At 40.4% G+C, this 15,604-nt stretch overlaps 1 protein-coding gene across 5 annotated transcripts in view; it reads left to right on the top strand.

The window, feature by feature from the left end:
- Nucleotides 1-15,604, top strand: part of LOC131071617 (FACT complex subunit SSRP1) — a 154,212-nt gene that overhangs the window by 28,176 nt on the left and 110,432 nt on the right. The window lies entirely within an intron of this gene.

Raw genomic sequence — 15,604 nt, 5'->3', positions numbered from 1 at the left:
TCCGGTCCTTCAGTGAGGGACAGGAGCGATTTTTGTCCTTGGGGGCAAATGTTCAACTTTTTGTTGCAAAGGACTAAGTCCTGGCGTTCCATCACGTTTATTCCATCTTCCATCACGTCATTGGTGCTTTAGCTTGATCAAAATGAAGTCAGAATGATCCAGACAAGACATTTCGCCCTGGTCCCTGACTGAGGGACAGGAGCGATTTGTCCTAAAACTCCAAAAGTTCGCCATTTTCAAATCTCAAAATCTTCAAAGGTTTCAATTCGCGTTCGACCACATCTGTTGGCGACCCTGCACAAGACAAATGTAACAAATTAACAACCAAGATGCATGAAATTATGATTTTCGCCCTGGTCCCTGGCTGAGGGACAGGAGCGAACTTGCTTCCACAGGCCAAAATATCATGATTTTAAGGCCTCAGTCACTTGACAAGGCAAAATTAAGACTTCTCCAATGCCTAGGATCAATTATCAAAATTTTCAAAATTTGGTCAAAAATCACCCGGACAAAAGTTCTCAATTCCATCATTAACACTTAGGCAAGATCTGGACATGCATTCAAAATTCCGACTGAACCTAGTCAAACTTACTTGACCTCTGACGAAATCACCTTATTTCAAAATTGCATCTACACGAGGATGCTCAACAATTCTCAAAATTGACTGGACTCTGGCCTGAAAACACTAAAACGGAAACCCTAAGGCTTGACCCTAATCCAGACGACTGACTCTCTAAACCAAAACCCTAAAAAAAAGCAGAGAGAAGGACAAGCAAAACGAGCAAAAAGAGGGGGTCCCCATTTTAATGGGGCGATGTGTGAAATGGTCACAACAGGTAGCAATCTGTATGACTCGGGATCCAGTACTGTCTCTTGTGATCTTTGAAAGCTTAGTAGCCTTCTTCTTCTCTTCCATCGGACCAATTCTGTTCAAGATGTCATCCACATTATCATTTGTTTCTTCTTCAATTACTATCACTTCCTTGTTTAATGTTTCTTGTAGCCATGCCGGAATAGTGGACCTTTCCTTTTCTACTTGTAACTCCCTGACTTGTTGTTCTCCTCGAGGTGGAGAAGTTGCTTCATCATCATGATTTCCTACATCCACATATTCATCTTCGGCTGCCTTATCATTTGCGGTTGCTTCTTGTGCACTTGGAGGATCTTGTACTTGGGGCTGCTTCCCTTTAGCTATGCTATCTCCTTGATTGTTGTGTATAGTAGACTCTAATGATTCATTTGCAGCTTGATCACTACCTCCTCTCCTAGATGATTGTCCTTCATTGTTGGCTGCTTTATTCATATTGACCTTGTGGATAGAAGAAGTGCTGGTGGAAGGATGGCTTGTACTTGTCCTTTGCTTCTTCTATTTTGATCCTTCCTTATGACTTCCTTTTCTTTTAGAGCTCATAGGTTGAGTTGATCAGGTAGTATTCTCACTTATACATATGCCTTCTGTTTCCTCATCTGAAGAATCTGGATCTCTCATCATATCAAAGGTGAGTTGTGCATTTTGACCCTTCGATTTGTTATTTTGATATTCTACCCATCCTTTTGTGTAGGCTAAGATAGGTTTCATCAATTCATTCATATTAGTGACTTCCATATTGTTGTGACGTATTCACACATCGCCCCCATTGCAAATGCGGACCCCTACTTTTTGCTTTCTGGGGTTTGTTTTTCTAGGTTTTTAGGGTTTTGTCTGTTAGCCTTTGCATTTTGAGTGTCGCCAGGGGGATCGCTAGGATGGCAGGCTCTGCTTGAGCCAGGGTGAGTCCACGGGGCCCCAGAATTAGGGTTTCTTTGAGAGTCTTCCTTAGGGCCTGGTTTTGCTCTTGTTGCTAATTGTGTCTTGCTTGGTGAGTGAGTATCATCCTTGAAGGTCTGAGCTAGGTCAAGTTGGTGAGTGATGAAGTCTGGAATGTCATCCTAAATCTTCAAATGCCCTGAAATTTGGCGCTGTCTAGAATGTCTTCCTGATCCTGAAATTTGACTATCTGGAAAACTGAAAAATCCTCCAAAAACTAGATTTTGCATTATGACTCCTGGAGGTCCGAAACCACTCTCAAACATCCTGACAGTATATATGGAATATAACTTAAAGTATAAGAAAGAAGAAAGATATAAGGAAATGTCACTTATACTTGAATGTTACATTCCATACATGAATCCTGAACGGAGACACCAAAATGTCAAATTTCGCTCCTGACCCTTCCAAAGGGTCCAAAGCAAAATTCTCCATAAGACATTCTATATTGCCCAAAGTCATGAACTAGCTCATTCCTAGGCATTTGTGAAGGCGAAACACTTATTTGGAGTGAAGAAATGTGAAAATGAAGTCAGGATTTGAGCCCAAGGATGATTTTCGCTCCTGACCCTTCCAAAGGGTCCAAAGCGAAAATCCTTATAAACCTCATTTTCTCCCTTGTTTAGACCAACATTCTAGTTTTGAAGTGATGGAAAGTGAAAATGTGAAGGATTTTGGCCTAGAACATGATTTTCGCTCCTGACCCTTCCAAAGGGTCCAGAGCGAAAATCCTTGTAAACCTCATTTTCTTCCTTGGTTTGGTTAACTTTTGGTGTACTTGCCTTGAAAGGTGGTTGGACACATGAAAAAATGAAGATTTTTTGCCTAAAGGATGAATTTTGCTCCTGACCCTTCCAAAGGGTCCAGAGCGAAATTCTTTATTAACCTTATTTTTTACCTTGTTTGGGCTTGAAACCTTGTTCCTTGGTCTTGGAGGTGAATTGGAGTTGAAAGAATGAAGGAATATGCTAAAAACAAGAATTTCGCTCCTGACCCTTCCAAAGGGTCCAGAGCGAAATTCCTAAAATCCAGCTTTTCCTTTCATTTTGTGTCAAGCTAAGCATGGATAAAGATGAATAGAGCTTAGAAGGACCCCTAGGCATGCCTTGGAGTTGATTTTTTGCCATAAAAAATGATGATTTTTGGGCTAGAGGAAGAAATTCGCTCTTGACCCTTCCAAAGGGTCCAAGGCGAAATCCATTATAGGTCCTGTCCTTGGCCATGATTTCTAGCGAAATTCTCTTTTCTGGTCATTTTGAAGTCAAACAAAATGTTGCAAACATGGGAGAAGGATCCAAGGATAAGAGTCCAAGTATAGAAAGTGAAAAAGATAGACCTTGGTGAAGGAAAACAAGCAAATCATGAATTTCGCTCCTGACCCTTCCAAAGGGTCTAGGGCAAAATTCACCAAATGTCCTTTTTCTTCCAAATTTGTGCTAGACCAAGACAGTGATCAAGGTAGATTGGGCTTAAAGATTACCACAAGCATGTCTTAGAAGGGGTTGTGAGTGAAAGAAGTGAGTGTTTTGTCCATGATGAAGAAATTTGCTCCTGACCCTTCCAAAGGGTCCAGGGCGAAATCCTCAATTTCACCTAACTTGCTCATGATAAAGGTCAAAGCATGGATCCCTAGGCTTTGGAGGAAGGAAAGCTATCATATGTTTGCCTTGGGAGGAATTTTGGAGTAAACAAGTAATATAATTATCATGGAATGCAAAATTCGCTCCTGACCCTTCCAGAGGGTCCAGGGCAAAATCTTTTGAAACTCCTATTTTTCACCTTGTTTGGGCTAGGCGAAGAGCTAGTTGTGAGATAATGTTGAAAAGAGGTCTAAATTGGGCAAAATAGCAAATTTTGCTCTTGACCCTTCCAAAGGGTCTAGGGTGAAATTCTTATAGGGCCTGTCCTTGGGAAGGATTTTGAGCGAACTTTATTTTAAAGTCTTCTTGTTGATGATTTAAGGTGGAAAATGCTTTGTTGAAATGAACATGTCATATGTACTTAATCACCTTTTGGTTTATTTTGCAGATGGAGAAAACCAGGCCAGGGCAAGGACGACCACTTCTAGTCCGGCATCATCAAGGACGACCACTTCCAGTCCAGCATCATCAAGGATGACCAATTCTAGTCCATCATCATCAAGGACGTTCCAATAAGGGAAGACTCAAGGTGTTCAAGGAATTGCTAGCTACCTCCAGAACCTTCACTTTGCCACACTAAGGAACCACAAGATGACAATGAAAGGCGTTGCCAGCATTTCAAGGAAAGGTACACCACCCATCCATCACGTCAAAGACAGAGGAGAATCAAATAAGGTCAGTGCAAGGGTCCGTTGAAGAAGCAGATAGTCTCAGAGGAGTTAATCAAAGTTAGCTTCTCAACCTCATCAAATTGAACATCAACCAAGTTGCAAGTGTCAGACAAGGTGGCATCCTAGTCATCAATCCTCCAGTCGGATTGGTCCACCTCAGCGTGTCCAGATTCAATGTATCTGACTCATTGGGGACGACACAAACTTCAAGGCACCTACCCCTGCTTCCTATTGGTCCTCACTCCTGGAATGTAATTTTCTAATTGGCTAAGGAAGTTTGTTGTAACAAACCCTAATTAGGGTTTCTATCTTGTAATCCTAGTCATTGATTCTAAGTCAATTAGAGTCGTCCATTTGTAAAGGGTTTCTCTATATAAAGCCCTGGCTCTTCATTTGTAAAAGTTTAATAGTGGGTTAACAGAGAATAGATAGTAGTGAATAGTCAGAGAGTAGGAAATAGTTAGAGTAGAATAGAAAGAGAAGGCAAAGATTGTTGCCAAGATGTTGTTGTAAAGGACTTGTAAACTTCATTGAAGAAATGGTGAATTCTATGGGTTGATTCAACAATTTGCATGGTCTCTATACTTCTCAAATTTGATTTCATGTTATTAGATGAGTGGAAGAAATGTGTATGATCGATGGTGAAATATGTATATCCATACTACTAGCAGTTTGTTGATTGTAGAATTGCCTTGTGTAGTCAACTGGAATCATTAAGCTTAAGCTTAACTTCAATTGTCGCTTCTTCATTGATATGCATCAGCCTGATGGTGTCCATGGTTGTAGTGGTGATCTGATCATAAAGCTTTCCTCAGAAGATCACACTAACCTTGTGGAGATGGTCCTGGGATGTCAAAGCAAGACTTAGTTAGAATTTCATCAAAGGTCATTCATTGCTCTTACATTCTTAGTATTAGAAATAGATCCCGTTTCAACCTTCTCCTTTTTCCTTTTAAAAAAAAAATCAATGGCCAGTAAAATCTCACGTTCGAGCAATATCCAAAGCAAATCAGACGTTCAGGCAGTCAAATGTAAGTCCCCTTGTGATTCCAGCAAAATCACATCATACCATGAGAAGCTTATCCACACGTAGAGAACCTACATACAAGAACCTTGGAGTTGCCTCGATTGATCCTTCGGCGAAATCTTCAGCAGTCGGGAAACTTTGTTCAAGAGAGGATAAGGTACCTTTAAGTATTTTATTCTGTGTTCGTATGTGTACAAAAGACACATCAACACATATCAACCCAATTGACTTCTATTTCTTTGTCCTTCACTTGCTCATAAGCACGTTGGAGGCGCCTTCCATCATCTTGCACTTGATCCGGGATTGTGAATACTCTAAATGCTCTGATGATATCTATAGGTAATTTGGAGAACATCATTTTTCTAATCTCAAAATCATCTTTGACATTCATCCAATAAACTTTTGTGTGGCTTGTACTTGTGTTTACTACCATTCTTCTTCCTTATGTTGCCATATGGATCACAATTATCCCTTAAAGGAAATTCAGTGAAGGGATAAAATTTCATCTCTTCTTCTGCTCTCTCAACTGCCTGCAAAGATGGACATACCTCCAATGATCGTCCAACCATAATGGGAAAGGAAATCCTCGTCTTATGTTTATCCCTTTGAGTCTTGTCATATGCAATTAATTGTCTCAATACCTCCAACAACACCATCTTGTTAGTGGGATAACGTGGAAGCTTGTATGGTGGAGATGGGGATCCTTGAACTCGTATATAAGTGAACTTGGGAAACTGAGTGAACCAAGCACCATATTGCTTTACCAATTCTTGTGCTTGCAAGGATAACCTTTGATGGATGCCTCCTTGCAACTTTTTTGTTATATGCATGGAGAAGGCATCATTTACTCTCTGATAATGAGCCTTGTTACGAAAATTCAGCTGTGAGTAGTTCTCACATACCCTTATTTCTCCCTTTTCATTCCCTGTTGGGCCTCTATGCATCAATCTTGTGTACTCTTTACATCGGGCTAGTGAGTATATGATGTAGGAGCTCATATAGAAGTTTCTAGTACGTTCAAGCCTTCTCAATTGAAGATCAAGATTGTTGCTTATGATCTTAGCCCAATTGATCTTCTCACTTTCAGTCGTCGCTGCTTCTATGAAGAAGAACATCCATTTCTCAAATGGGGGGGCTTGTGGACTTCCCATGATCTTGTTGAGTAGGGTAATCAAATCACTGAATTCCTCCTTGAAGTCTGTTCAATGGAGATTTCTTGGCACTTTGCTAAGAGCAGGCCTAGCTTTCGACAACCAATACTTATTGATGATAGTAAGGCATTTGTCGGGGTCATCCTCGTACATTACCAATGCTGCTTCTTTGCTCTTGTATATGATGTCTTTAGGTTCAGGTATGTTGAAAGCCTCATGGATAGCAGTTTCTGATAAGAATGCTAACACTTTGCCATCGGATGTCTTTATTTTCTTTGTGTTGGTATCGTAGTGTCTTGCACATTCAACTATTAGTTCGTTGCATTGGATGGCAAGAGGGAAACCAGCCGCTTGAATAACTCCGCTTTTGATCATCTTCTTTGAAATCCTGGTTGGCGTGTTTGTGTAGAGAGGGCCTTGAAATTTCTTCATGACAAACTTGCCCAAGTTAGTGTCTGCCACATTCGCCCATTGTGAAGTAATCTTTGATTCAGGTATTATTCCCTTCGCATCTTCTTTGATGAGTGCCTGCCTTGAGAGACCTCTAGCTTTCAAGGCTGCCATCTACTTCGTGGAAGATTTGTCTAAGTTAGGATTTTAATATGATATTGATGTTTTATCAACTAAAATATTTTATTAAGTTAGCAATCCACTTATAGAGTGAATACTATTAAAATCTTAATGAATTGCTAAACTTAATATGCTTATCCTAAAACCTTGATGGTGACAAATCAGACTCTGCTTTGAAGATGTCTATCAAATTTGTAGATAATTTCAATTAAAACACGAATTAGCCCATTTAAAATTTTCAAAAAACAAATGATGACAAAAAATTCTCAATTAAAATTCCTTCAAAAATTCTGATTTATGACTGAGAATTGATTAAAATGTGCTTGGATCTGATAAAAATGATCAAAAAATATATTAAAATCAGACCTGGTAATTATTGATAATAATCTTCAAAACTGATGTTAAAAAAAAATCTGCCCTTTATCGATCAGAATTCTGCTCTAAAAAAAAATCTCCCTATTTAATTGCTGATGAAGAAAATGTAGCTTGCTCAGATTTGTATTTCACCTTGTAGTGCAGATCTGATTTTATTAATTCAATTGCCTCGAGTGGTAAATAAATTTAAAATATCCTCCTTTATATAGGCACTGACTGCTAAGAGTCGCCTCTTTCCACATTTAGCCGACTTGCTTTGAAATGACTTTGTTTAAAAAAAAAAAATTTTGAATTTTCAAAGTTCGAATCATGTTAAAGGGAGCCGGTATTGTCTTATTCGCTGATGCAAAACCTCTCTTTATTGCCTTTATCGGGTCAAATGGGAGTTGATTTTGGATTTATTTTGAACAAAACATTCTTTGTTTAAGTGGGTCCTCTTTTATCCTATGTGGCGCTAGTAACTTGTATCTTCTTTCTTTATGTGTGGGCCCTCTTTTCTTCTATGTGGTGCTGATTTCTTCTTCCATGCCTTGTTTTTTGGTGGGCCCTCCCTTTTACCTTGCTGGCGCTAGATCTTCTATGCCCATTGAGTGCTTGTTTTGGGTCAATATTATCTCATGCCACGGTGGAGCTTGGAGAGGAAGGTGGGGAGTTAAGTAGAAGAAGAAGAAGAAGAAGAAGAAATTATTTTAACGTCCACGAGGCTAAGTATAGCCTATGGGACAGACCCCTTCAGAAATCAACTTCTGCATTACACCTCTTTTCTTGTGCAGCATAATGATGAGAGCCCCTAGCCTCTCCACACACCCCTAATTGAATAAATTATCCCAAGAGCAGTCCGCAAGAATGGTTTCATAACTGTCCCTGCTGTCCTTGAAAGCGTCACATTCCAGAATGAAGTGTTTTTCTGTTTCAGTCTTACCCGAAGTGCAAAAAATGCACACTCTTTCCTCCCAATTTTCTTTTGGTCTTTTCCAATGCCTAGTTTCCCATCGGAGTTGATGGGAGTTAGTTCTTAATTGAGCAATGAGGATTTTGGCTTTCCACGATAAATTTGCCCCTATGTACACTTTTTGCTGATGGTTACATGAGGGGTTAAACTCTTCAATATAATACTTTTTCTTTCTTCCTAGCTCCTTACCCCAAATGCGCTTGTGGAACTTATCTATAACATACGCCTTTATCTCCTTGCTATTCATGGGGCACATGTTCAAGTATATATCCCATTTTCTAAGCCATTTGCTATTTTGTTGCATCCGAGTCTTCTTTCTTTTGCATAATGTGTCATTGAAGATGACCTTAGGCCATCTACCCTCATCCATTTGCTCAATTCTTTTCAAATAACAAATGAGCCTTGCCAAAGCAATTGCCTCCATTGGTGCAGCTCCCACTTCACTCAACATGATATCATACGAGACCGAGCTTTTGAGTTTTAACTTGTTTGTAATCAACCGCTTTTGGATCTGCTCAATTTGTTTCCACTGTAAATCAAAGGTGCTATTGGCTCACACTTCGCAGCCACAAAGTGCAACCGGAAGCACTAAAAGCCCAAAGAGAGTTTGGGTAGTCCCCATAACTCTGCCTCTCTGCACCTATTTTGTAAAGCATATAATGCTTTCCAACCTCCCATCATTCTCTTCTTTCTGCAACCTTCCCAACTTAGATTTTTGTTGAAATCAATTCCGAGGTACTTGTAGTTTGCCACTTCTTCCAAAACACTGCCTTCAAAGAAGAACTTATGGTGGTTATTCTTTCTTTTGTTGGAGAAAACCATCACTTTCGTCTTGCTAATGTTGACCTGCATACCAACCGTTCTACAAAACTGCTCAAGAGAGTGTAAGTGCTCTTGTAAGCCAAGAGCAGACCTAGCAATCAAAATAATGTCATCTGCATACAAAAGGAGCCTTATCACAAACTCACCCAACTGAACACCATCCCCATCTTGAAGGTTTAACCATTCTTCAAATTTGTCACTGTATATACCAAAGAGTGTAGGGGACAAAGGGCACCCTTGCTTGACCCCTATATCACTCCTAAAAATTTCGAAGATGCCAGCTGAAGTACGGATTTTGACTTTAACCTCCTCATACATCCTATGAACGTCTGCCCTAAGATGTATAGGAACCCCTATTTCCTCCATTCTTTGCCAAAGCTTATCTCTAGGGACCATGTCAAAAGCTTTTTTGAAATCCACAAGGCAACAAAAAGCTTCCTCATTTTGCTCCCTAACCTTTTCAATGATGTGCCTTAGAGTAATACCATGATCGATCGTGGAATGCTTAGGTCTAAAACCTCCTTGTCCTTTAGCCCGTTTATCACTTTTTTTTGCCCACTTGCTGATTCTGTTTTCTATCATGTTGTAAAATAACTTTGCAAACAAAGAATTTATCATAATGGTTCTATAATTGGAGGGATTATTGACATCACCACTTTTGAAAAGAGGTATTGCTAAGCTGGTTGTCCAATCAGAAGGGAACCCTTGTTGAATGATGCTATTGAATTTTTTTGTGATGTGAGGCGCAAGAATATCCGTACCCCACTTTAGATACTCCGCTTGAAGTTCAACTAAGTCTTTTGCTTTACAAGCACCTAACTTCTTGATACCCATTTTGATCTCTTGAATAGTGAAAAACTTAATGGTGGTGTTGACCAAAGGGGGGGAGGCAACCTATGAATCCTGCTCATAAAGCTGCTTTGCATAATCGAGCCATTGAGATGAAGTAATAGTGTTTTCAGCTTGCCTCTTCTTTGACTAAAGCTCCTTCCAAAAAAGCTTGGGGTTCTTTTTTCCAAGGAAGATTAACTCTTCTCTCCTTATGACCATGAAATCAACCTTTTTCTTTCTTAAAATTTGCTTATAAACTTTGAGATTCATACGTTTATTATTTGTCTCCTTCAAAGTTCTCCTTGCCTTTTTGCATTCTTCATCAAACCAAGCATTGACCGGAAAGCAATTTGTTTGCGCTTTTCTATTCTTAGCTCTTTTACATTCCGCAAGTGCTCCATGGATTATATTTATAAGCTCATGACTACGAAGCCCATGAATAGGAATGTTCTCCTTCTTGAAAAGTCTTTCAAGCGCTATTTGGAAGGTGTTACAATTTTTTTGAGTTAACAAAATTCTGCCCTTTAGAGGAGATTGCGGAATACACCTGAAATTCTTCCCAAGCTGCACCTTTTCAGTCCAAGAGAAGTTTAAATAAATCGGTTTATGATCAAAATTTAAATCCCAGAGTTGTTCACCAATCAAAACTTCTTCCATTTTGCCACACAAGCCATGTGAGCAAATGGCATAATCCACTACACTTGCACCATTATAAGTATTACAAGTGAAATTGCCAGACCTCTCCCATCTAACCAAACCATTGCAAATGACTAAATTGAATGACCCACATAAAGTAAGCAGCTACCCAAGCCATTGCAAATGACTAAATTGAATGACTAAATTGAATGACCCACATAAAGTAAGCAGCTGCTCCCCAAAAACATTCCAACCTTTACTGTCTTCTGAGACCCTTGTCCACTGATGAATACTTTCTTCTGTGAGCCACATGGGATTGCTATCTTCTTCAAAACAGGGAATGTTGGCTTGTTCACTTGCTGTCCTAGTATTAAAATCCCCCACCAAAAGAACTTCACCAAGTTGAGAATATTCTGCTATATCCTTTTTTAAAGCTGCAAGAGGATCCTTGTGGTCAAGGCCACTATTCTTGTAAGTTATTGAAGCTTGCGGAGCAAAGTAGCATGCTGCAATACGAATGAGATTACCATTTTCTGCGATTTTGAACCAAATGAATTGTTTATTTGTGTCTTCTCTTTCTAGCTGAATCAAACGGCCTTCTTTTTCTTTCACTAAAATCATGATACCCCCATGACCTTTACCATTCCCTGCTGCCTTGTTCCACATTGGCATCTTCAAATACCCTTCAAACATAGGTGTCTTGCACCCTTCATGCTCATGAGTTTCTAGAAGGGAGGTTGAGAGGGAGGAAGGAAGGTCAGTGGAAGAAACATGCCATGACAAGAAGGGAGGGAGGGATGTAGGAGAGGATATGCTGTGGTGAGAAGGAAGGGAAGGATGTCGGTGGAGATGACATGCCGCAAGAGAAAGGAAGGGTGGGATGTGGTGAGGGGAATAAGAAGGAAAGAAGGAAGGTAGGTGCCGGGGGTAGAGGGGTAAATAGGTAATGGTAGGGGTTAGGATGTAGGATGGAAGGGTAGGCTTAGGTTAAGTAGAGGGTAGTTTATGATAGGATGTAGGTTAAAATAAATAAATAAAATAAAAAAATAATTAGGAAATGATAGTTAAGTGGGTAGGGAGGTAGTGGTAGGGGTAGAATAAAATATGATAGGTTAACTATGAATGATGTAGGGAATGTAAAGGATAGTTAGGATGTGATGTAGGTAGTAATAGAGGTAGGTTAGAATGTAGGATGCAAGTTGGGAAGTATAAGATGGAGGGTGAGTGGAAAGTAAAGGATGTGTGGTAGAATGTAAGGAAGGTGAAATGGAAGGGAGGCATACGGGATTTGAAGGATGGAAGTGAAGGATGGAAGGAAGGAAGTGGAGTGGAAAATGAAGGATGGGAAGGGAAGGAAGGAAGAAAGGGAGATGAGGAGGAAGGATGAAAGATGGAAGGATAGGATACCGCGGCTAGGGAGGGAATGGATGGAAGGAGGATATGAAATGGAGGATATGGGGTGGAGGGAAGGACAGAAGGATGAAAGTGGATGGAAGATTTTATACATGAATTTTCTCATACTTAGGCAATTTCACATAAGAACGCCACTTCCATCTTAAGCAATCAAATTCAACTCTCAAAGGGAACTGCCACTCAATCTTGATCCTAATCACATACCCAATCTTTCAGGAGCTAAAATTACTCATTTCATCCTAGAGAGACCTAAAATACTACCAAGCTGCTTAGGACTAAAACTGCAAGTGGAAAAAAAAGGGGGTCTCCATTTGTGATGGGGCGATGTGTGAAATGCTCACAACAATACCATCTGTAACTTGCTGATTGTAAGTTGCAATGCATGGTTAGTTTGAACTGCAAGCACAAGTTCGATTGTGAATGTTCACTTGAATTGCGTCAGTCTTGGGTATTTGAATGAATGTTCATGATATGAAAACTCTTCGTTATTCCTTAAAAAGATTGAATCAGTTTTGTGTAGTTGTTTCTGCATGGCAAAGCAAAGCTTGATTAAGGAATTCGTCTATCAAAGCATCATCCTTTATTATGATTGTTCTTAGGATTATAATAGATTTCTTAACCTTTCTCCTTTTGCCTTATATTTTCCAAAGTTAAGTTAGAATCCATGTTCTAGCAAAGTTCAAGCAAAATGTAAGTCCCCTTGTGATTCCAACAAATCACATCATAAACATTGAGTCTATCCACAACATTTAAGTTGCATAGTTCACATTGTAAACCTTGGAGTCATCTCATTTGATCACATTGTATAGCTTATGAGGTTTCTTTGTTCAAGAGAGGATAGAATACCTTGGCATTTTATTTTGTGTTCAAGGTGCATAAAAAACACATCAACAAGTTTCATCTTCATTCTTTCCCATTTTGTGATCCACTCCTTTCCTCTCCAGTTCTATCCAATTGCACTTCCTTCCACTAGATGGCAGCATGCCCTTTCAACTTGGTTTTGGCAAACCTCACTCGCTCCGGATCTTCAATCTCCCCATATTCAAATTATTCCTCCATCTTGTTTATCCAATTCGGAAATGTGCAGATTGCAGACCCATTTGAAGGTTGTTTAGCCCCATACCCACTATGTGACACGTTGCATAGGCTCCGCAAGGTTTGAGAAAGTTCCGCACACTTTTTGCACTAGGTCCAATCTTTGGTTCTCTGGGATGCTCCTGCATCAAGATTACAAGGTGTAGTCTTGCTAGTTGGTAAAGTTAGAATCCATGTTCTAGCAAAGTTCAAGCAAAATGTAAGTCCCCTTGTGATTCCAACAAATCACATCATAAACATTGAGTCTACCCACAACATTTAAGTCTCATAGTTCGCATTGTAAACCTTGGAGTCATCTCATTTGATCACATTGTATAGCTTATGAGGTTTCTTTGTTCAAGAGAGGATAGAATACCTTGGTATTTTATTTTGTGTTCAAGGTGCATAAAAAACACATCGACAAGTTTCATCACCATCCTTTCCCATTTTGTGATCCACTCCTTTCCTATCCAGTTCTATCCAATTGCACTTCCTTCCACTAAATGGCAGCATGCCCTTTCAACTTGGTTTTGGCAAATCTCACTCGCTCTGGATCTTAAATCTCCCCATATTTGAAGTATTCCTCCATCTCATTTATACAGTCCAGAAAGGTGCAGACCCATTTGAAAGTTGTTTAGCCCCATACCCACTATGTGACGTGCTGCATAGGCTCCAAAAGGTTCGAGAAAGTTCCGCACACTTCTTGCACTAGGTCCAATCTTTGGTTCTTTGGGATGCTCTTGCATCAAGATTACAAGGTGTAGTCTTGCTAGTTGGTAAAGTTGTTGCATTAGATTGCTGTGCTAAAGGACTTTATAATCTATAATGAAGGAATGTAAATCCAAATTCTTTGTTTTTCCAGAAGTATAGGGCTGAAATAAGGGGGGTAGGAAGGAGTTGGACCCACATATGGCGAGAGAGTATCTCATATGGAAGAAAAGTTATGTTGGTGCAATTGACATATTAAGTTTGACAAGATTAAAGCCATATGTTTCGAGGAAACCACTTATATTTTGACATAAACTTATTGCCAAAGAGACTTGGGAGCCAACGAGTTGTTCAAAGATTCAACACTCAACATTATACTTATATGTTACTAGGCATGCATGATTTGGCCCCTCTACTTGCCTAGAAAGAGTCGAGGTTTGGGTTTGGGCCTTGGTACCTGTTGTCATTTTATAACACCCTTGGTCCATCAGTGAGAACCGATCAGAGATATGTTCCATGGACCAGCGCTGCCCTAGTTGATCAAGAAGAAAAGCAATCATGGTTTGAAGTGTTGCCTTGTCGGAAGTTCCTAGGCCCCCTTTTTTCTTCCTTGGAACTCCGGAACCCCGAGGTTCCGAAGTTCTTTGCCTTAGCCGCTTTCTTTCCTTCTCCGGAACTACGGAACCCCGAGGTTCCGAAGTTCCCTTCCTTCCCTTGGCTTTTCTCCAGTTTCTCTGGAACTCCGGAACCTCGAGGTTCCGAAGTTTCTTGTCCCTTTTCTCCTTCCCTCTTCGGAACTCCGGAACCCCGAGGTTCCAAAGTTCCGAGCCTTCCTTTCCTTCGCCTCTTCTCTTAAGCTTCTCCTTTGCCCGGAACTCCAGAACCCCGAGGTTTCGAAGTTCCCCTTCTCTCTTTAACCCTTTCCCTCTCTATCGTGGAACTCTGGAACCCCGAGGTTCCGAGGTTCCTTTGAGCAGTTCCTCGGAACTCCGGAACCCCGAGGTTCTGAAGTTCCTTCCCCTTTTGCCTTCTCTCCCTAGTTCCTCCAGAACTCCGGAACCCCGAGCTTCTGAAGTTCCTTTCCTTCTCTTCCTCTCTCTATCCCGGAACTTCGGAACCCCGAGGTTCCAAGGTTCCGAAGTTTCTTGCTCCTTCCCCTATCTTCCTCATTTTGGGAGTTCGAGCTTCCAAAGTCTCTGGGCTTCCTTCCGACTGGCGACACTTACGGATGGCGTGATTGACACTCAAAGCCCTAAATGCTCCAACAGTTTTGGTGACTTGTGCACTTTCTTTTGTGGAGCCACAAGGGTGCATTAAGTGTTTTTGGCAAGATTTCCATCAAGGGAGGTACGGGGCCATGCTTGGAGACTTATGTCATGTTTGACTTTGGAAGGTTTGTCAATCCACCTTCTTAGGATTGACCTTTGTGGGTATGGCTAGGTTGCTTGCATGTACAAGTCAAGTGCATGCACTTCCTTGCGCTTCTAGACTGAAATGCAAAGGTCATGATCACCCTTGTAACCATTTTTTCTATATAAGGCTATGAAGCCTCATTGTAAAGGGTTCTTTCCCTGTTGCTTTGAGCTTTCCCATGCTCTTTCTCCTCTTGAAGACTTGTAATTATTTTTGCATTTCTGCAACTGTAAGATTGGCTTTTGTCCTTATGATTAATTAAAAAACACCATTCTTGCCTCCTTCTAACCTATGTATGCTGTGTATGCTTTTCTTACCTTCATCATAGGTGTATGTCTTGTGGCTTTTCTCTCCATATGTGCTGTGTTAACTTGTTTTCTGAGTGTGACTTGTGGGAATCCTTCTCCCCTCTTGACACTTAGCAAAATCTAACCTCTATACATGCGTTTGGGTCACTTGTGCGATTGAAGTTGTGCATCTCTTGGGTTTTTAGTTGGTTCCTTGTGCCATTTCG

Source organism: Cryptomeria japonica, chromosome 11 (assembly GCF_030272615.1).
Source record: "Cryptomeria japonica chromosome 11, Sugi_1.0, whole genome shotgun sequence".
NCBI lineage: Eukaryota > Viridiplantae > Streptophyta > Pinopsida > Cupressales > Cupressaceae > Cryptomeria > Cryptomeria japonica.
This window is presented reverse-complemented; position numbering and strand designations above follow the sequence as displayed.